This window comes from Rhinoraja longicauda, chromosome 5, assembly GCF_053455715.1.
Source record: "Rhinoraja longicauda isolate Sanriku21f chromosome 5, sRhiLon1.1, whole genome shotgun sequence".
In the NCBI taxonomy this organism is placed as follows: Eukaryota; Metazoa; Chordata; class Chondrichthyes; order Rajiformes; family Arhynchobatidae; genus Rhinoraja; species Rhinoraja longicauda.
The window spans coordinates 49,482,750-49,504,306 of NC_135957.1; the positions used below are offsets into that span (position 1 = coordinate 49,482,750).

General features: G+C 43.9%; 1 pseudogene; it reads left to right on the plus strand.

The window, feature by feature from the left end:
- The first annotated feature begins 9,840 nt into the window (after nt 1-9,840).
- The window catches only part of LOC144593913 (terminal nucleotidyltransferase 5A pseudogene), a 61,784-nt pseudogene continuing 50,067 nt past the window's right edge, over nt 9,841-21,557 (plus strand).

Genomic DNA, 21,557 nt, shown 5'->3' on the forward strand with positions numbered 1-21,557 from the left:
TGTACCTGCATGCTTCCTTTCAGTGACTGATGCACTAGGACACCAAGATTTTGTTGTACGTCCCCTTTTCCTAACTTGACACCATTCAGATAATAATCTGCCTTCTTATTCTTACCACCAAAGTGGATAACCTCACACTTATCCACATTAAACTGCATCTGCCATGCATCCGCCCACTCACACAACCTGTCCAAGTCACCCTTTGAAGAAGTCTCCAACATGCATGTACATGTATGCAGGCTCTCCCAGAATTGGACAACCCCATTTCCAGCCAGGCAGGAGCCAAGGAAAGTAAATAAATCCCGAGTGTCTGGAACTCAATGCGCAGCTACTAATCCTAGATCAGTAGGGGCAGTGTAAATGCACATCCCAGATTAACATCAGTGAAACTATGAGTTATTGAAATTTCAAATGCACAGCTTCTGTTCTGTACTTTAATTTTGCTCTCTAGCAATGCTCATCTCATTAATTGTTCAAAAGCGGAAGCCAAAGCTAATTTTTGCAATGCTGCTATTAGTTTTTAAATACAAAAATAAAAATAATGGGGAAATATTTTTAAACTATTCCAAAGCTTCTGCAGCAGTTTCAATATTTAAAAGGATCCCAATAGTGAAATGCTTTTTATATCAGTCAATGGCATATGAATATGCCAAGCCCTTTTGTCGTTTCAGATTCAAACATTAAAATGGACATTAGACATTAACTCATTCAAACCCCCTGAATTTTCTGGTTTGTTTTTTGTAATATCACAGACAGTTACATCTTTTCTTTTCCAGTTCATTACTTTAGAATGCATACAATTATAATAATCATGATGTTAAGAATGAGAGGCTAAAGATTTGCATCAAAGCAGCTTTCAACAACATTGTGTGCATTCCAGTGTTCAAATCTCTCCAGGTTCATTTCAAATAGCATCAAGATCAAACATGCTGAAAGCACATTTACTTAATCCTGAAACATTTTTAAAAAGCTTTTGAGTAAAGTGTGGATTAAACCTCATCGAAATGGGTCTGGGTTACATTATTTCACTGTGACCCTCTGTGCTGCGAGAAACAAAGTTTTGCAATAAAGTATTTCTTGGATTGTTACATGAACAGTTGTGAACAGGGGAGTGTGAACAGAGTGACTTTAGTTCCGAGCATCTCTCTTCACATGATTGCATGGGCATTTTGTTGAAACATAATTTTCTCATGATCATTGAACCAGCATAAAAACAATGATTTTCAAGCATTAACTAATGTCTAGCATAAAAGGACTTCCTGCAATTTTTGGTAGTTGAAAATATCATGCTGGAAGGCGAACACGCCCATCAAACAGGTCACTGCCCCATACTGAGTTCTGCAAATTCTTGACTTTCCATTAGCAATCCTATGAGATGGCTCTTAAAATTAAGCCTTTATTCTAAATATTGGCGTGAGGGTACCTATAAGTACATTTTTAAAAGATGATTGTCCACTGACTGCTGTGCATCAGTAAATGCAAACAATTATTTTAATGATATTTTCATTTACCCAAGATCTGGTTACTCATATGGTGTAGATTTGGATGTACATTCATTCAATTACTTTCCAGGCTTCCACAACCCTTTGCGTAAAAAAAAAATTGCTCCACACATCTCCTTTGAATGTTCCCTTCTGAAAGCTATGCCCTCTAGTCTTTAAAATTTCCACCCGCGGAAAAGGCGACTCTATTTATGCCTATCATAACTTTATATACTTTTATCAGGTATCCCTCAGCTTCCGATGCTCCAGAGAACACAATCCATTTTATTAAAGGGTATTTTTATACATTTTGGTTTCACCATGTAGAAATTACAACTGTGTTTATACATAGTCCCCCCCCATTTCGGGGCACCTTAATGTTTGGGACACAGCAATGTCATGTAAATGAAAGTAGTCATATTTAGTATTTTGTTGCATATCCTTTGCATACAATGACTGCTTGAAGTCTGCAATTCATGGACATCACCAGTTGCTGGGTGTCTTCTCTGGTGATGCTCTGCCAGGACTGTATTGCAGCTATCTTTAGCTTATACTTGTTTTGGGGGCTAGTCCCCTTCAGTTTTCTCTTCAGCATTTAAAAGGCATGCTCAATTGGGTTCAGATCGGGTGATGGACGACCACTTAAGAATTGACCATTTTTTAGCTTTTAAAAACTCCTTTGTTGCTTTAGCAGCAAAAACTCCTTTGTTGCTTTAGCAGTATGATGGGATCATTGTCTTGCAGTTGAATGATCCGCCGGCCAATGAGTTTTGAGGCATTTGTTTGAACTTGACCAGATAGAATGTGTCTATACACTTCAGAATTAATTATGCTGCTACCATCAGCAGTTGTATCATCAATGAAGATAAGTGAGCCAGTACCTTCAGCAGCCATACATGCCCAGGCCATAACACCCCCACCACTGTGTTTCACAGATAAGGTGGTATGCTTTGGATCTTGGGCAGTTCCTTCTCTCCTCAATACTTTGCTCTTGCCATCACTCTGATATAAGTTGATCTTCATCCCATCTGTCCACAAGACCTTTACCCAGAACTGTGGTTGCTCTTTCAAGTATTTCTTGGCAAACTGTAACCTGGGCATCCTATTTTTGCGGCTAACCAGTGGTTTGCATCTTGCAGTGTAGCCTCTGTATTTCTGTTCATGAAGTCTTCTGTGGAAAGTGGTCATTGACAAATCCACACCTGACACCTGAAGAGTGTTTCTGATCTGTCGGACAGGTGTTTGGGAATTTTTCTTTATTATAGGGAGAATTCTTCTGTCATCAGCTGTGGAGGTCTTCCTTGGCCTGCCAGTCCCTTTGCGATTAGTAAGCTCACCAGTGTAGGAAAATAACTGCAGATGCTGGTACAAATCGAAGGTATCACAAAATGCTGGAGTAACTAAGCAGGTCAGGCAGCATCTAGGAGAGAGGGAATGGGTGACGTTTCAGGTCGAGACCCTTCTTCAGACGCTCACCAGTAAGCTCTCCAGTGTTCTCTTTTTTCTTAATGATGTTCCAAACAGTTGATTTTGGTAAGCCCAAGGTTTGGCTGATGTCTCTAATAGTTTTATTCTTGTTTCTCAGTCTCATAATGGCTTCTTTGACTTTCATTGGCACAACTTTGATCCTCGTGTTGATAAACAGCAATTAATCCCATAAGATCAAATTATGACTCTGTACCCCAACATTTTTGGTAGTGATTGTGTTCACCTGTGATCAATAGAACCTCAGTGATTTGTGAATTCTACTACAGCGGATTTCTATTACCCACCACAGAGGGGTACCCTGATTTACCTAGTAACATAAATCATACTAGCGGTTCCAGCATATTTTACAGGCGGAAAGGTCACCTCAAAGACTTGCTGGTTTGGAAACATCATCACCAGCCTTTTAGATGAAGGTCAGCACATCTGTGCTCCAAGTTGTGATGACTGGCTGATTGCCAAGAAACTAGAGATGGACGAGGTGGAGCCACAGTTAGCTGCAGAAAGTCAATTAATTTTGACAAGTTATCAAAAGTGATTGTGAGGTGAGCTGAATCTCACAGGATCGGATTAATGCTCTTCTGATTTTCTTTCTGAAAAAAATTTCAGAATACAAAAATTACAACTGAAGTCATAAGCAAACAGGCTTTACAGTATGGGAACATCGCATTTGGCCCAAGCTGACCAACCTGTGTAACCAAGCTACAGTAGTTACACTTGCCACTATTCTTGTTTAGGTCAAATGTCCTACATAAATCTACATTTAAAAAAAAAATATTAGTGCATGTTTCTTGTGGAAGAGAAAAATAAGTGGTCATCCATTTAAGACACTGAGAAAAACAAAATTTGCCTTTTGCATAGACAATAGACAATAGGTGCAGGAGGAGGCCATTCGGCCCTTGGAGCCAGCACCGCCATTCAATGTGATCATGGCTGATCATTCTCAATCAGTACCCCATTCCTGCCTTCTCCCCATACCCCCTGACTCCGCTATCCTTAAGTGCTCTATCCAGCTTTCTATTGAATGCATTCAGAGAATTGGCCTCCACTGCCTTCTGAGGCAGAGAATTCCACAGATTCACAACTCTCTGACTGAAAAAGTTTTTCCTCATCTCAGTTCTAAATGGCCTACCCCTTATTCTTAAACTGTGGCCCCTTGTTCTGGACTCCCCCAACATTGGGAACATGTTTCCTGCCTCTAACGTGTCCAACCCCTTAATAATCTTGTACGTTTCGATAAGATCTCCTCTCATCCTTCTAACGCATACGTAAGAACGAAAATCAGGAGGGCAAAAACGAGGCAGGAGATAGCTCTGGCAGATAATATTAAAGAAACTCAAAAGCGATATTACAAACATTAAGGAAAAGAGAGTAACTAGCCAAAGAAAAAGACCCCTTAGAAATAAAAGAGGCATCTGCAGGGAGCCGCAGGAGATGGACAAGGTTCTCAATTAGAATTTTCCTTTTTTTACCATGGAGAAAGACATGGAGACTGGGGAACATGGAACAATTAATGGAGATGTCTTGAATATGGTCTGCATTATGGTTGAGGAGGTATTGGACTTTTGAAGGTGCATGTAGGTAGATAAAACTCCCCGGCCTAATCAGATATATCCGATGTGGGAAGCAAGAGAAGAAATTGCAGGCAGCCTGGCTGAGAAATATATAACCACCATTGGACCCGGATGAGATGCCAGAAGACTGGAGGGTGGGTAATGCTGTACCTCTATTTAAGAAGGGCTGCAAGTAAAAGTCTGGGAATTATAGACAAATGAGCCTAACATTTGTGAAGGGGAGGTCTTGCCTGACGAATCTGCTGGAATTCTTTGAAGAAGTAAATAGCAGGACAGACAAAGGAGATTCAGTGGATGTTGTTTAGCTAGATTTTCAGAAAGTCTTTGATTACACGCGAGGCTGCTAAGAAAGACGAGGGCCCATGGTATCAAAGGGGAGATACTAGCGTCGATAGCAGGTTGGCTGGATGGCAGAAGGCAAAGAGTGGCAATAAAGGGGGCTTTTTCTGTTTGACTGCCAGTGACTAGCGTAGTTCCATAAAGGTCGGTGCAGGGGCTGCTACTCTTCGCGTTGTATATTAATGATTTGGATGAGGGGATCGAAGGCATTGTGCCAAAGTCTGCAGATGATATGAAAATAAATGGAGAAGCAGGAGTGTAGAGAAAGCAGGGACTCTACAGAGGGACGTGGACAAGTTGGGTGAGTGGGCAGAGAAGTAGCAGATGGAATATAGTGCAACAAAGTGTGGAGTCATACATTTTGGTAGTAGGAATAAAGGCATTGACTATTTACTAAATGGGGAGAGAATCCAGAAATCAGATGTGCAAAGGGTCTAAGGAGTGTTGATGCAGGATTCCCAAAAAGTTAATTTGCAAGTCAAATCAGTAATAAGGAAGGCAAATGCAATGCTAGCATTTAATTCAAGGGGACAAGAATACAAAAACAGGGATGTAATGCTGAAGCTCTATATAACACTGGTCAGGCCACATTTGGATATTGTGAGCAATTTTGGGCCCCATATCTGAGGAAGAATATGCTGGCTCTGGAGAGGGTCCAGAGGAGATTTACAAGAATGATCCCAGGAATGAGTGGGTTAACATGTGATGAGCGTTTGACAGCACTGGGCCTGTACTCGATGGAATTTAGAAGGATGAGGGGGGACCTCATTAAAACTTACCGAATAGTGAAAGGCTTGGATAGAGTGGATGTGGAGAGGATGTTTACACTAGTGGGAGAGTCTAGGACCAGAGGTCACAGCCACAGGATTAAAGGACGTTCCTTTAGGAAGGAGATGAGGAGGAATTTCTTCAGTCAGAGGGTGGTAAATCTGTGGAATTCTTTGCCCTCGAAGGCTGTGAAGGCCGTCAATGGATATTTTTAAGGCAAAGATAGATTCTTGATTTGTACAGGTGCCTGGGGTTATGGGGAGAAGGCAGGAGAATGAGGTTAAGAGGGAGAGATAGATCAGCCATGATTGAATGGCAAAGTAGACTTGATGGGCCAAATGAACGAATTTTGCTCCTATTACTTATGACCTTACGAGTGATTCTGGGCCCATTGCGGTTTGTGGTTAATTTCAACGATTTAGATGAGAATGATAGAAGGCATAACTTATGTTTGCAGATCACACTAAAGTGGGTGATATTGTAGATAGCGAAGATTGCTATAAATAAATTACAGCTGGATCTCGATGAGCTGGGCATGTGGGATAATGGAGTTTAATAAAGGTAAGTACAAGGTGTTGCATTTTGGGAAGTCAAATCAGGGCAGGATCTTCACAGTGACTGGCACCACCCTGGGGAATGTTGTAGTGGAGAGGGATCTAAGAGTACCAGTAGATAGTTCCCTGAAAGTGGCATCACAGGTAGATAGCGTGTTCAAAAAGGCTTTTGACACATTTGCCATCATCAGTCAAGGCATTGAGTAAAGAAGTCGGGATGTTATGTTACACTTGTACAAGACGTTCGTAAGGCTGCATTTGGGATATTGTGTTCTGTTTTCGTAACCCTGCTAAACATAGAAACATAGAAAAATAGGTGCAGGAGTAGGCTGTTCGACCCTTCGAACCAACACCACCATTCAATATGATCATAGCTGATCATCTAAAATCAGTACCCCGTTCCTGCCTTTTCCCCATATCCTTTGATTCCTTTAGCCCAAAGAGCTAAATCTAACTCCCTTTTGAAAACATCCAGTGAATTAGGCTGCACTGCCTTCTGTGGCAGACAATTCCACAGAGTCACAACTCTCTGGCTGAAAAAGGTTTTCCTCATCTCAGTCCTAAATGGCCTACCCCTTATTCTTAAACTGTGACTCCTGGTTCTGGACTCCCCCAACATCAGGAACATTTTTCCTGCATCTAGCCTGTCCAATCTTTTAAGAATTATATATGTTTCTATAAGATCCCCTCTCATCCTTCGAAATTCCAGTGAATACAAGCCCAGTCGACCCATTCTTTCATCATATGTCAGTCCTGCCATCCCAGGAATTAACCTGGTGAATCTACTCCGCACTCCCTCAATAGCAATAATGTCCTTCCTCAAATTGGGGGACCAAAATTGCACACAATACTCCAGGTGCGGTCTCACCAGGGCCCTGTACAACTGAACAACTAAAGGAAGGATGTTATTAAGCTGGAAAGAATGCAGAGATGATTTATGAGGATGTTGCCAGAACTCAAGGGCCTGAGCTAGAGGTTGAGCAATTGAGCTTTATTCCTTGGAGTGCAGGAGGCGGAGGGGTGATTTTATAAAGGTGTATAAAATCATAAAAGGAATAGGTAGGCTGAATACACAGAGTCTTTTATCCAGAGAATGGGATCCACAACCAGAGGATATACAATAGGTCTAAGGTTAGAGGGGAAAGATTTAATAGGAACCCAAGAGGCAACTTTTTCACCCAGAGGGCATTGAGTATATGGAATGAGAGGAGGTAGTTGCAGCATGTACTCTAACAACATTTAAAAGATATTTGGACAGGTACATGAATAAGTATGAAGGGATATAGGCCGCACAAGTCAAGTCAAGTCAAGTCAATTTATTTGTATAGCACATTTAAAAACAACCCACGTTGACCAAAGTGCTGCACATCTGACTAGGAAAAAAAAAAGAAACATACAGTGGCAGGCAGCCAAACACAACGGCGCGGCCATCTTGAACAAAATGTTAATTCAATCACCCACAGTCCAACAATAAAAGCACTAAATAGGCACCCAAATTACCCAACCCCAAAAACCCCCCAAAACACAGTCCAACAATAAATGCATTAAATAGGCACTCAAACCACCCAACCCCAAAAACACACAAAAAAGAAACATCCATCAAAGAAACATCCATCACAGTGAGTCTCCTCCAGTCCTCTCTCTCCTCACTGTGATGGAAGGCCACAATGTCTTTCCCTTCTCCCGCTGTGCCTCGCCCGCAGTCAGGTTGTTGTGGTTGCAGGCCGCACCGGACGGTCCACATCGGGCCGAGCCCAAGGCGCGTCGCGTCGCAGCCGCTCCCGCAGCCTCCGAAAACGGCCGGCTCCGCCGATGATAAGTCCGATCCGGGGCGGGCGAACACGCTGCTGCCGCCACTGTTGCTGCACGTCGGGGCGGTCGTGGCTCCCGACATTGAAGCCCCCGCCCAGCAGAGAAATATCCCGCGGCCATCCTAGGCCGCGCCGGACGGTGAAATGTCCGCGCCCCAAGCCCCGCGATCCGGGGCGGGCGAACACGCTGCCGCTGCCGGAGCTCCCGATGTCGGCATCCACGCGGCCCGAGCCTAAGGCGAGTCGCAGCCGCTCCCGCAGCCTCCGAAGACGGCCGGCTCCGGTGATGGTAAGTCCGATCCGCGGGCTCCGCGAACCAGAGCCCCGGAGGCCGACAGCTCCAGGAGTTGGGCCGATGGTAGGCCGCAGCAGGAACGGAGACAACACCCAGAAAACAAAGGTCGGGTCTCCGTTCTAAAGGGACATCTATTTACAGTGTTAGTTTCCCCCTCCCCCCCACATACACACATAGTACACAAACACAAAAACACCACATCACAACTACAATTAAGACCCAAATAAAAGACAGGTGGGACTTGCTTAGATGGGTTCGGCATCAACGTAGTTGATCTACAAGGGTAAACTGGGTCAAAGGGCATGCTTCTATGCTGTATCACTTTCTGAGGGCTGAATGTCTATGCAATCCCTTCCACCAAGAGCAGTTGAAGCAGAGTCTTTGAATATTGCAAAGGCAAAGCTCAAATAAACTTACTAAACAAGGGGTGAAACATTATTGTGGGTGTACAGGACAGGGTTTGTTCTAAGCATATCAGCCATGATCTTGTTATATTACACAGCAAGCTAGATGGGCTGAATAGCCTAGTCCTGTAAATAATTTTTACATTTGCATGGTACCAATTTACTGCAGATTTACCATGCCACTGAAATGTTACCCTTATGATAAACTACTTCTCTGTGGCAGAATTATTAGCTGTGCACTTGTAGTCTTTTGACTTTATCTGCACACTGCTGATGATTGAAAACCTAAACCTAGCTTTGTAACTTCAAAAGAATGTTATTTACATAAAACATTCAACCATACGCCGTGACCTTTATATCAACAGGAAGCCTGACATGCTCATGATTTTACAACTAATTTCCTGAAATGAAAGATCCCTTTCATGCTCATTAAAGGAGATTTGATTCAAACAGTAAAACACATCGTCACATAACATGGCTGTAAGATTCGAAGAGCCTTAACCCGATGATTTAGACTGTAAAATGGTGACAACAATGAAATAAAAACCGAGAAATAACTTAACCATTACAGTTTATATCAGGTCATAGAGATAATTAAAAAAGTGATTGAGAATAAGCGAGTTTGGTATTTCGACTGAGCATGCGCCGGTCAAAGGTCGCAAGGGCTAAGCATTCTCGCCGGCTGATCTGCTGCGTGTATACAGACCTGCGTTTCATCCGTATTTTCCAGTTTTGCTTCATAGAGGTAAGAAAATACTGCTTTAAAAATATTAATTAGTTGTATTTATGGTTAATTTGTACTTCGGTAGACACAAAATGCTGGAGTAACTTACCAGTCAGGCAGCATCTCTGGAGAGAAGGAATGGCTGACGTTTTAGGTCAAGACCCCACAGGAAGGGTCTCGACCTGAAACGTCAGCCATTCCTTCTCGGTGTAAACCAGTGTCTACAGCTCCTTCTTACATGCTAAAAAATCCCCACACTTGGTGCTTCATTGCGGGTTGCTGAGTCCTCTCCCACCCCAGGCAATGTCATTTGTCCCACCGTCCAGAGGAGACACGGGCGCTGCACAAACTCACCCTCATTCCACACAAACCTTGCTCCTCTTCACCCCTACACCGCTCCCGGGGATGGCGGTGCCAGCAGAGGCTGTTCGCCAGCGCTGGGTCCCTGCAGCCGGTTGTCTGGTTCTTGCTCCCTCGATCACACCCCCGCTACGCGTTTCCAATTACACCTGCAACCTGGTGGAGCGGCACCCGACAAGCTCAATCCCCACAACCAGCGCTGCCGTGAGAGTGGTCCTTCCTGTGTGGTCTCGACCAGAAACGTCAGCCATTCCTTCTCTCCAGAGATGCTGCCTGTCCCAGTAAGTTACTCCAGCGTTTTGTGTCTACCGGAGTACAAATTAACCATAAATACACCTAATTAATATTTTTAAAGCAGTATTTTCTTACCTCTACGAAGCAAAACTGGAAAATACGGATGAAACGCAGGTCTGTACACGCGCAACAGTTCAGCCGGCGAGAATGTTTAGCCCTTGCGACCTATGACCGGCGCATGCTCAGTCAAAATACCGAACTCACTTATTCAGACACCCAATGTAACCTCGGTAACATTGCAATAAATTACAGATAAAGGGTTATGACCACACTTTGAAAGTCAATCTCACTGCAGCTTTTTTAAGCGGCTAGATCTGTGATCTTGTGCAGCTCTAAACTTTTGTGAAAACAGTACCCAAATGCCGAGAGGCCTTCTCTGGGAGGCCATGCAAATTAAAGTTAATTGTGCCAGACAAAATCAAATATTATTGTAATAAATTCTGAGTCAGAAACTGTAGAATTGTTTTTGTTTAGGAAAGACAATGGCATATTGCAAGAGGGTTGGAGTTTAGTGGTGAAGTCTTGACACAATGGTACAGGTACTGGTGAGGGCACACCCAGAGTGGTTATATTCCCCTTATTTAAATGATATTCTGGGATTGAAGGCAGTGCAAGAGAGAGTTTGAGAGGGTCCAAAAGACAAGAGGGTTGTCCTATCACAAACAAATAAAGAAATTCAAAATTCGATCTTTATTCTTCATTTTAGAAGATGAGGGTCGGTTTTTATGAAACAAAAAGTCTTCAGTCTAGATGCTGAGATGTGTCCACTAATGGGGTAAATCTCAAACCCCAAGGAGACATGATTGTCAGACTAGCTGATGGTGAATTAAAACCAAGGTGTATAGGAACAACCTCTTGTGGAGGAGGGTTAATCTCTGAAATTTTCTAACCCCAGAGGGTTGTGGTGCTTATATCATTGAGGGTATCTAACCAGGCGGTAACCCAAAAGCATACATTATTGAAAATCGGGGAAAGGAAAGCAGTGGGAAACAAACCGAGAACATCATACTCAGTACTGGCATTCATTCCCAGATGATGTTGCTGATGTCCCTGCTCGCTCTGTCACGTGGCTTGTAGACACAATGGTCGGATATCGGGGCATGCTGCTGTGGGCCATTGCAAATGGATCAATGGCTTTAGCACAAATGGACCAACAAATTTGGCAATTATGCAAGTCCATGCAGGCCTTCTTTAAGGGCATGCTAATTCAAATTCCACCAGATTTGTACTCGGCCTAGATCACTTATCTTTCCACTGAGTTGCCAGCAAGGTGATGTAGCTGGGCCACACGAGGAAAATATTGAAAAACCTTTAAATGTTTTCCATCCATTAACTCCACCTTTACCAGAACTCTTCCCATACCATGCTACGTTCTCTTGGCTGGCCTGACCCCACACCTTTGAAGGAACCTTCACAAGCTTCAGCTATATTGATTATTGACCAAGAGAATCCTTGCACTTGGAGCTCAGTCCTGCCGAGCTGATTGTCATGTCAGGCCCTGGCTTCACTCCAGTGAGAGGATACAGCTACAATTTTAGCCTATTGAAAAAGTGGCCAAAGGGTAAGAGAAAGAGATATTTGTAATCTCTCGGGGAAATTACAAATTGTTGGAAATAATTCCGTTTTATTTTTTGATCCACATACTCTTGGCACCACTTCACATTATTCATTTTCAGTTGATGAATGGTAAGTGGCTTGTTCAGTTGCGATGCTGATGAATGGGAGGACATATATGAACACTGAGCCATGGGGAACTGTGAAAGAGATGCTTTGTTATCTGAAGGACTGCTTTATTTCAGTGTTCCATGTGCTAAGAGCAAACTTCATGTTTTTGTGGGTTTTTAAATCACCACATCCTACCCCAAACCCTTGTTAAAACTCCTCCACTGGCCAAGTTCAAAACTCAATTGAGTTTTAACTGCTAGGACTTTCTTGGTCGATAACCCCAGAGATTTTGAGCTGATGAAGGTTCAACCTAAGATGCAGGGACAGGCTAATCAATATGATCTGATAATATATAACAACCTTGAAGTAAAGCAATACACTGACATATTCATGTATTTTAGTGGTTTATGTATATAAGGTTTAGAACTATATGGCTTGTCGGCGTGGACTCGGTGGGCTGAATGGCCTGTTACTATGCTCTATCATTAAAGGGCAGCACATTGGCATAGCAGTAAAGTTGCTGCCTTACAGCGCCAGAGATACAGGTCGATCCTGACTACGGGAGCTGCCTTTACAGAGTTTGTACATTCTCTTTGTGGGTTTTCTTCGGGCACTCCTGTTACCTCTCACACTCCAAAGACATATAGGTTTGGTAAAAATTGTAAAATGTCCCTAGTGTGTAGGATAGTGCTAATGTACAGGGGTGATCGCTAGTCAGAGCAGACTCGGTGGACTGAAGGGCCCATTTCCATGCTATATCTCTCTCAAATCACTAAAAGGTTATTTTGAATACACTTTAAACTCAACACATTATATTAAAGAAAACTAATTATAAGGTCTTGCCTTTCCCTATTCCCTCATTTTCTTCATTTCCTCACTTTACTATATTCTGCCTAATTTGTTTAAATGTTGCTTTCTTTAATTAGATGTTTTGACATCTCAGTAAATGTTTCTGCTTGTTTCAGTCTCACTCCTGGTCACACCATCAAACTGAGAAATAAATCTGGTCTTGGACAGGGCAATAACTAACTGCAAGTGAACGTATTGAAAAGATGTTGATTGTACCATGGAAAGAAATATAGGAAGTGTTTTTACTGTTAAGCACTTTACCATTTCCCATGGGATGCCTCGATGCTTTAAAACTGAAGGTTTTAACACAGCCACTGATGTTCTACAATCAATATTGCCAGCCATATTCAACTGAACAAGACCCTACTGACAGAAGATTATGTTTGCCAATATGTTGATTGTGGCAACAAAGCAACCAAGGCTCTGAAAAAATTGCATCCTATTGTTAAAATGCTGCTTTAAACTTTTGTCCCTATAATTTCCATTTATTTTTATATAGCTGTTGTTTGGTCAGTTTTAAATAGCAGATTCTCATTTACATTGTTGGTTTATTATTGCCAATATGTTGATTGTGGGAACAATGTCGACCAAGGCTCTGGAAAGTCCCTGCTCAGTCCAGTGCATTGACACAATTACAAAGAAAACTCACCAACGCCTTTGATTTCTCAAGAGGTTAGAGGAGATTTGCCACGATTTAGAGTCATGCAGCACAGAAACAGACTTGGAAAAAACTCATTCATACCAACCAAGATGTTCCGTCTAAACTGGTTGCATTTGGCTGCATTTAGTCTAAATCCCTCTAAACTGTCTGAAAGTCACTGAATACTCTATTGAACTTCTGTGTGTGTACTTGCGGAGGCAGTGTGGACAGAGCAGTCCTGTGGTAAACTTGTCTGGCGGACACAGCAACCCAAGTTCGTCAGTCAGTGGGACAGAGCCCAGAAAAACAATTGCCACAACACAAGCACTCTCTCCTATCCCAATCTTGACTTCTTCTACCCAATCAATAACAGCCCCTCATCTGCAGTTCAAACCAGTACATTTGCCTGATCGGGATGTATAGCGTCAATCTTGTTGGCTCTTCTCACCATGTGGACAGGCAGCAATGTCTCAGTGGTGTGGAGGCCATGATCCTCGTATGCTCTGACCAGAAAAAACTGAGGGTGGAGCTTTTCCTCTTCAAAGCTACAAAGATGTCCAAAGGGTTTTTTTAATATCTGTTTTTTTTAATATGGAAGATCCTATCAAAACTGGCATTGACTCCTCAATATACAGCATGATCAGCTTTCTACAGTCAAACACCACTGCCTCATCCTGACCAAAATTGATTCTGACTAATATTTTCTGCAAACGAGAAAATCCACAAAAACCTCTTTTGGCAACCAAAAACCACCTGGCATGACTAATCTTGTTTATTTTGTATTTGGGAGCTTTTGGACTTTCTCATGTTCTAGGTGTTAATCTTTGCCCAGTGAAATGTTCCCATCAAACCTATTTTGCATTTGAATAGTTTAAATGTCTGCAACTGGCTTTTCTGGCCCTGGAAATTTAACACTGCTATTGAAAACCAAAGATACAAAGATTAACTTCACTCATTTTGTATGCTCATTTTATCGCAATTCTGCTTGCTTTTTGATAGACCATAAAACATGGCAGTCTCTTTTAATCCTGTGAACTCCTTGAATTCACAAGAGTGTTTTAATACTTAATGCCTTTGGGCAAAAGCCTTTGTAATGTGTTTAGTTGTAAACCTTCACACACAATCATCTATTCACCAAATGATGGAAGAATTGTGCACACTTGAAGAGCCATGTCAGCTTTGAACTTGCATTGACAGCAGGAGTTGGATGCCATTGCTGTAAAGGACCTTTTAAGGGGTTTACGGGATTAGCAGAACAGACCAATGTTGACAATACCTTGCTGTGTTCATTTCAATCTGTGACAATCATCACTTTTCTTAGAAGTTCTGTGTATCTTGTTATTTTAACCTTGGGTAAGATCAAGGGACGTGAAGAATAGTTTTGACCCTTTTTGATGACGCCTAACAGGACGAGCTAATATAGTCAGCAAAGGGTCATACGTGTAATGAACTGCGACAGTGAAATGAGCAGAACACGTGGTATTTATAATTAAAATCTGATAAGAGTCATCTTTATATTTGCATATCTCTCTGCTTTTGTTACAAGTTGTGGTTTGGAAAAGATTGATACTACTTCAACAAAAACAAAATGATAATTAATATCCAAAGTAGGAGATTATTGCCCCCTGGATTTCAGTCAATGGTCAGAAAGTTTAAAATTGGTGCAAAATCAAAAAAACTCATACTTATGTTCTTAATATACAGGTTGGAAAGTTGGAAATGAAATGCAGATGTGATTCCTGATTCAGCTTGAAATTGGTTCGAAAAAATGCTAAAATGAAAGTGTGTACCAATTTTCTTTTCCACAGTATACTAGGTATACAAAGTAAAGGTAGACAATATATACAAGGTAAACAAAGAATTGTTTGTTATGAAGATTATCCAAAAATTCTAAGCTGTTCCTGTTTCCGGCTGTATATATATGATATGATATGATATGATATGATAAATAAAATTCCGAACTAAATTTTCAAATTTGGTGGTTGCATTACTTCATTTAGTTTTGAAGAACAATCACAATAATCCACTTCATTCATTATTTTGGAACTTATACATATCATCTTGGATGGTGCTTAACAAATTGATATAATTTTATCTATGGGATCATGTTTTCATCTCATGTAAAAATAAACTATAATAAGATGTTCAACTATTTAACCTTTAACATTGCAATAGATGTTTTCCCCTTGTATGTAGGTAATTGCAACAAAAATTTGGGAGAGAAACATATATAAACCTGGTTTCATAAGTAGGGAATTGTAATTTCTGTTGTTTTCAGAATAAATCATTATATCCCCACATGCAATTTACAAAGAAACTGAAGATGACCAGGCCAGGTGGTCAGATGCTGGTCTACCATTCAATGCGATTATGACTGGGAATCTATTTTAATACCGTCTTCCCGCACTCTCCCAATACCCAAACATGTCTGTTGCATTTAGAAATGTATCCATCTCAATTTAGAAATATTCAGCCCGCTGCAGGAAAACATTCCATGGGGTTCATCATCCTCCCAGCAAAGGTTTTCCTCATTCCAGTCCTAAATCCCTTACTCCATGTTCTGGGACTTGAACCCTGGCCAAGGGAAACATTCTCATCACATTTAATTTGTCCAGTCCTGTCACAATTTTGTAAGTTTCAATAAGACCTCCTCTCATTCTTCTCAGCTCTAATGAACCCAATCTCTCCTCACATGGTAGTCTTGCCACCCCAGGATTTACCACTGTCAATTTAGGCAATCCTGACCAATAACTGAGGATTGAAATGTATTGCATTGCAAATTAGCTTTCAAATGGCCCAGATTTTACTGTGGTATACAATTTTCCACAAGTCCACCCACAAATCTACTTTTAAGATAAATGTTTAAATTTGACCACGCTATGATTTTATGCTGGGGTAGACAATGGGAAGCAGTCTGGGTTCCTGCCCCTGATTACATCCAGAAAGAGCTCCTGGATAAATGTATGGGAGGTCTGCACAGAAGGTGGCACAACTCAAGGATTATGGAGGGAATTTACACTTGGAGTCAGAGGATGTGGCCATCAAAGAATACAGCGGGATTAGGTTAGCTACAAATATGAGCAGAGAAATGGCAGATATGATTTAATCAGGACAAATGTGAAGTGTTGATGTGCGGAGGGATCTTGGGGTCCAAGTCCATAGCTGTCTGAAACTGGCAAATGCAAGTAGACTGGTTAAGAGGGCATAAGTCAAGATAGTGAGTATAAGAGTTATGAAGTCATGTTGCAGCTTTATGAAACTTTGGTTAGGTTGCATTTGGAGTGTTGTGTCCAGTTCTGGTTATCCCATTACAGGAAGGATGTGGAGGCTTTGGAGGAAGTGCAGCAGAGATTATAATAATGATACCTGGATTAGCGAGTGTTAGCTGTAAAGAAAGGTTGGACAAATTTGAAGTGTTTTCTTTGGAGTGTTGGAAGCAGAGGGGAGACCCGATAGAAATATATAAAATTCTGAGAGGCATAGTTAGGGTAGACAGTCAGAACTAATTTGGAAATATCAAAGATGGGAGAGCATAGCTTTAAAGGTCAGAGGGGGACATTTTAAGGGAGATGTGGAGGGAAAGTTTTGTTTTACATACTGAGAGTGGCGACTGCCTGGAACAATCTGTCAATGGTGGTGTCGGAAGCAGATACGATCGTTGCGTTTAAAATACTTTTTTATCGGCACATGATATGCAGGGAATGAAGGGATATGGGTCACGTGCAGGGAGGGGCAATTAGTTTAACCTAACATCATATTGAGCACAGATCTTGTGGCTGAGCAGCTTGTTCTTGTGCCATACTATTCTATGTTGTGTGTGTGTGTATGTGTATTTGAGAGTATGTGTAAATATACACACACAGAACATTTTTTTTCTTTCTTTTTTACTATTTTGTTCACAGTGAACATATTCTGTTGTGCTGCTGCAAGTATGAATTTCAGAGGGGAGGGGGGGGAGGAGAGAGGGGAGAGAGGGGAGGGGGGGGAGAGAGGGGAGGGGGGGAGAGAGGGGAGGGGGGGGAGAGAGGGGAGGGGGGGGAGAGAGGGGAGGGGGGGAGAGAGGGGAGGGGGGAGAGAGGGGAGGGGGGAGAGAGGGGAGGGGGGGAGAGAGGGGAGGGAGGGGAGAGGGGGGAGGAGGGGGGAGAGGGGGGAGGGAGGGGAGGGGGGGGAGAGAGGGGAGAGGGGGGAGGGAGGGAGGGGAGAGGGGGGAGGGAGGGGAGAGGGGGAGGGGAGAGGGGGAGGGAGGGGAGAGGGGGGAGAGGGGAGGGGGGAGAGAGGGGAGGGGGAGATAGGGGAGGGGGAGAGAGGGGAGGGAGAGAGAGGGGAGGGAGAGAGAGGGGAGGGGAGAGAGAGGGGAGGGGGGAGAGAGGGGAGGGGGGAGAGGGGAGGGGGGGAGAGGGGAGGGGGAGGAGAGAGGGGAGGGGGGGGAGAGAGGGGAGGGGGAGAGAGGGGAGGGGGAGAGAGGGGAGGGGGGAGAGAGGGGAGGGGGGAGAGAGGGGAGGGGGAGAGAGGGGAGGGGGGAGAGAGGGGAGGGGGGAGAGAGGGGAGGGGGGAGAGAGGGGAGGGGGGAGAGAGGGGAGGGGGGAGAGAGGGGAGGGGGGAGAGAGGGGAGGGGGGAGAGAGGGGAGGGGGAGAGAGGGGAGGGGGAGAGAGGGGAGGGGAGAGAGGGGAGGGGGAGAGAGGGGAGGGGGGAGAGAGGGGAGGGGGGAGAGAGGGGAGGGGGGAGAGAGGGGAGGGGGAGAGAGGGGAGGGGGAGAGAGGGGAGGGGGGAGAGAGGGGAGGGGGGAGAGAGGGGAGGGGGGAGAGAGGGGAGGGGGAGAGAGGGGAGGGGAGAGAGGGGAGGGGGAGAGAGGGGAGGGGGAGAGAGGGGAGGGGAGAGAGGGGAGGGGAGAGAGGGGAGGGGGAGAGAGGGGAGGGGGAGAGAGGGGAGGGGGAGAGAGGGGAGGGGGAGAGAGGGGAGGGGGAGAGAGGGGAGGGGGAGAGAGGGGAGGGGGAGAGAGGGGAGGGGGAGAGAGGGGAGGGGGAGAGAGGGGAGGGGGAGAGAGGGGAGGGGGAGAGAGGGGAGGGGGAGAGAGGGGAGGGGGAGAGAGGGGAGGGGGGAGAGAGGGGAGGGGGAGAGAGGGGAGGGGGAGAGAGGGGAGGGGGAGAGAGGGGAGGGGGGAGAGAGGGGAGGGGGGAGAGAGGGGAGGGGGGAGAGAGGGGAGGGGGGAGAGAGGGGAGGGGGGAGAGAGGGGAGGGGGAGAGAGGGGAGGGGGGAGAGAGGGGAGGGGGGAGAGAGGGGAGGGGGGAGAGAGGGGAGGGGGGAGAGAGGGGAGGGGGGAGAGAGGGGAGGGGGGAGAGAGGGGAGGGGGGAGAGAGGGGAGGGGGGAGAGAGGGGAGGGGGAGAGAGGGGAGGGGGAGAGAGGGGAGGGGGGAGAGAGGGGAGGGGGGAGAGAGGGGAGGGGGGAGAGAGGGGAGGGGGGAGAGAGGGGAGGGTGCTGCACCAATGCAGGAGTGGTTTGGGCCCAACAGGTCCACTTGGTCTAGTATGACAATAAAACACTCTTGACAATGCTCTACGGATGAACTATTTTTCACAATACAAATCCAAAATTTCAGCACGAGTTCCTATCTGAACCCAAGCTACTCTAACCTTGAATAACCCGACAAGTTGTCTGACAATGAAACGGAAGACTGAGCCACTCGGAACTGAAAAGATTTATTGCTTGCAACACGTAGCAGAAGATCATCTATTTAAATGAACATTTATTCCAGAATGTGAAAAGAAGTCTGCTGTTGTCTATCTCTGCCCTCTGGAGGTCAAAATCTGTACAGCACTAAGAAGGCACTAACATTTTCTTTATTGAAATTACAGGTAATATTTTCACCAATCTTCAAAAATATGTTTGCATATTATAAATTAGATCAAAATTGCATCAGTTCTTTGAATATTTGTAAAAGCAGCCGTCATTCCCATGGACATGGTTAAAATGCACGTTTGATTAATGGAATAGCAGGTAACCAGTAACCCATACATTTGCATGCCCAATGCCAAGGTTCTAGTGCGTCCCTCTCCCCTTCTATGCTGTGAGTCCCTGGGATTTTCCAACTGGCAATGTTGGGCATTCTTGGGTATTCAGAATATCCAAAAGTGATATCAATAGATTTGAACATCAAAGGTATCAGGGGATGTGGATATAAGGCGAGAAAGTAGAGTTGATGTAGCTCAAACATAAATGCAATGAATGAGGTGCGAATCCCTGGTAATTATTTTCAGTTTGTACTTTTAAAAAGTCAGCATTTTATCAAATTAAAGCAAAAACATATCTCCAGTAATCCCCTAGTTGCAACAATACCAATGAGTAACCAAGGATTACATCTATTGACAACCTCAGCTGGGGAACTTGAAATAATTGCGGTCAGTGAAAGTCACTCCCAATCACAGATATTGGGCTGTTTACTGCATGGTACACCATGGAACATTTGGGCTATGTACCAGACCAAGATGAAGGACAAGATGTTATTCATGCCCACTCTGGAGTTGCCAGAAGCTAACAGAGACCTTCAAAAAGTCTTTTTCTTCAAAGAAAAGGAATCAATCACTTCCATGTCTCAGCCATGACCCTCACCTGAACTCTCCACAATCAAGATTGTTCCCATGACAATACAAACCCCTGAAGATTTGCCGACATACTTGCTTGAAGTACATACGATTCCAATGTTTTTGTAACGTTCCTGACACTGGGAGTATTAAGGAGAGTGCTGAGAAGTTGTTGCTTTGGTGGGCATGGGCAAGTTGGGCCAATATGCCTGTTTCCAAGTGGCATGACTCTACGAAATCAAATGGAAGTCAGAAGATAGGAATATGAGAGTCTATCAATTTATACCAAATAGCATGCAGATGGTAGTTAAATCAGTCAATTAGATCTTGAGATGTCAGCAGTAATGGGTTTAAGAGTCAAGTGACTACATAATTAAAAAGTGGATCATTGATGAATTAGGGAGCACTATTTGTATAAGCGGGTTGACTTTGTTATAACACGATCTTGATCAGCAACAAGAGAACTACTTAAGGTACTTTAGAAATTGTCAAGCAAAAAGAACTGTCTTGGAAAACATGTCAAGGGGATACAATTGTTTCTGTATAAACTCTCCACAGCAATAAGACACCAATGTATGTGAAGACTGTGTGTAGGAAGGAACTGCAGATACCGGTTGAAACAGAATTTAGACACAAAATGCTGGAGTAACTCAGCTGGGAATGGCAGCATCTATGGAGAGAAGGAATGGGTGAAATTTTGGGTCAAGAGCCTTCTTCAGACTGAAAGTCACGGGAAAGAGAAACAAGAGATATATACACAACGATATAGAGAGATATAGAACAAATGAATGAAAGATTTGCAAAAATAGTAACAATGATAAAGGAAACAGGTCATTGTTAGCTGTAGCTAGGTGAGAATGAAAAGCTGGTGTGATTTGGGTGGGGGGAGGGAGATATTGATATTGACTTGTCTAACTTCAAGTAACCTTTTTCTCCATCCCAGTGTGGAAACAGGCCCTTCGGCCCAACTAGCCCACACCGGCCTACATGTCCCAGCTATACTAGAGTACAACTCTAATCGTATAGCAGAACTCATTCCCAACTGGTTTCCAAGGTCTTCCGTTATTATGTTTAAGGATCACGGCACGTTAACCAGTCTGTTGCACTGAAGCTGAGAGAGCTGGGACCTGAATAATAACTAAGGATAGATACAAAGTGCTGGAGTAACTCAGCAGGTCAAGCAGTATCTCTGGAGAAAATGCATAGGTGATGTTTCAGGTCAGGATCCTTCTGTATACTGAAAGTAGGAGGAGGTGAGGGAAAAATGGAGGGGAGAAAAGACCAGCACAAATCAGGGACGGCAACAGATGACCTCAGGCAGATTGGTTCCCCAATAGGCCAATTGTTGACTGGGGAAGTTGCGATCAAGAGGGGTAATTTGTTGTGAACTGTGGAACTGGTTATATGACTAGGGTGGAGGAAGGAGGGCGAGGGGGGAGGGAAGGGAGGTGGACGAATCTGTGAATGCCTTTCTCAAAAGGATCTGGCTCCCAAAATGCAAGAATTAACTTTAATAAAAACACAGGAGATATCCCAGAATATATGTAGTTTTCCTGGTGTTGCTGTAATTTGCAATGGGGTCAACATGAGATAAAATATCACATTGTCATAGATCACTTTTGTTATCCCAGTCACAATTTTGGGGTCAACAAAAAAAACCCCAGACTGAAATGGTTTTATCCTAAAGGGAATAATGATAAAGTTAAGCACCAAGTTCGATTGGTCACATCCACA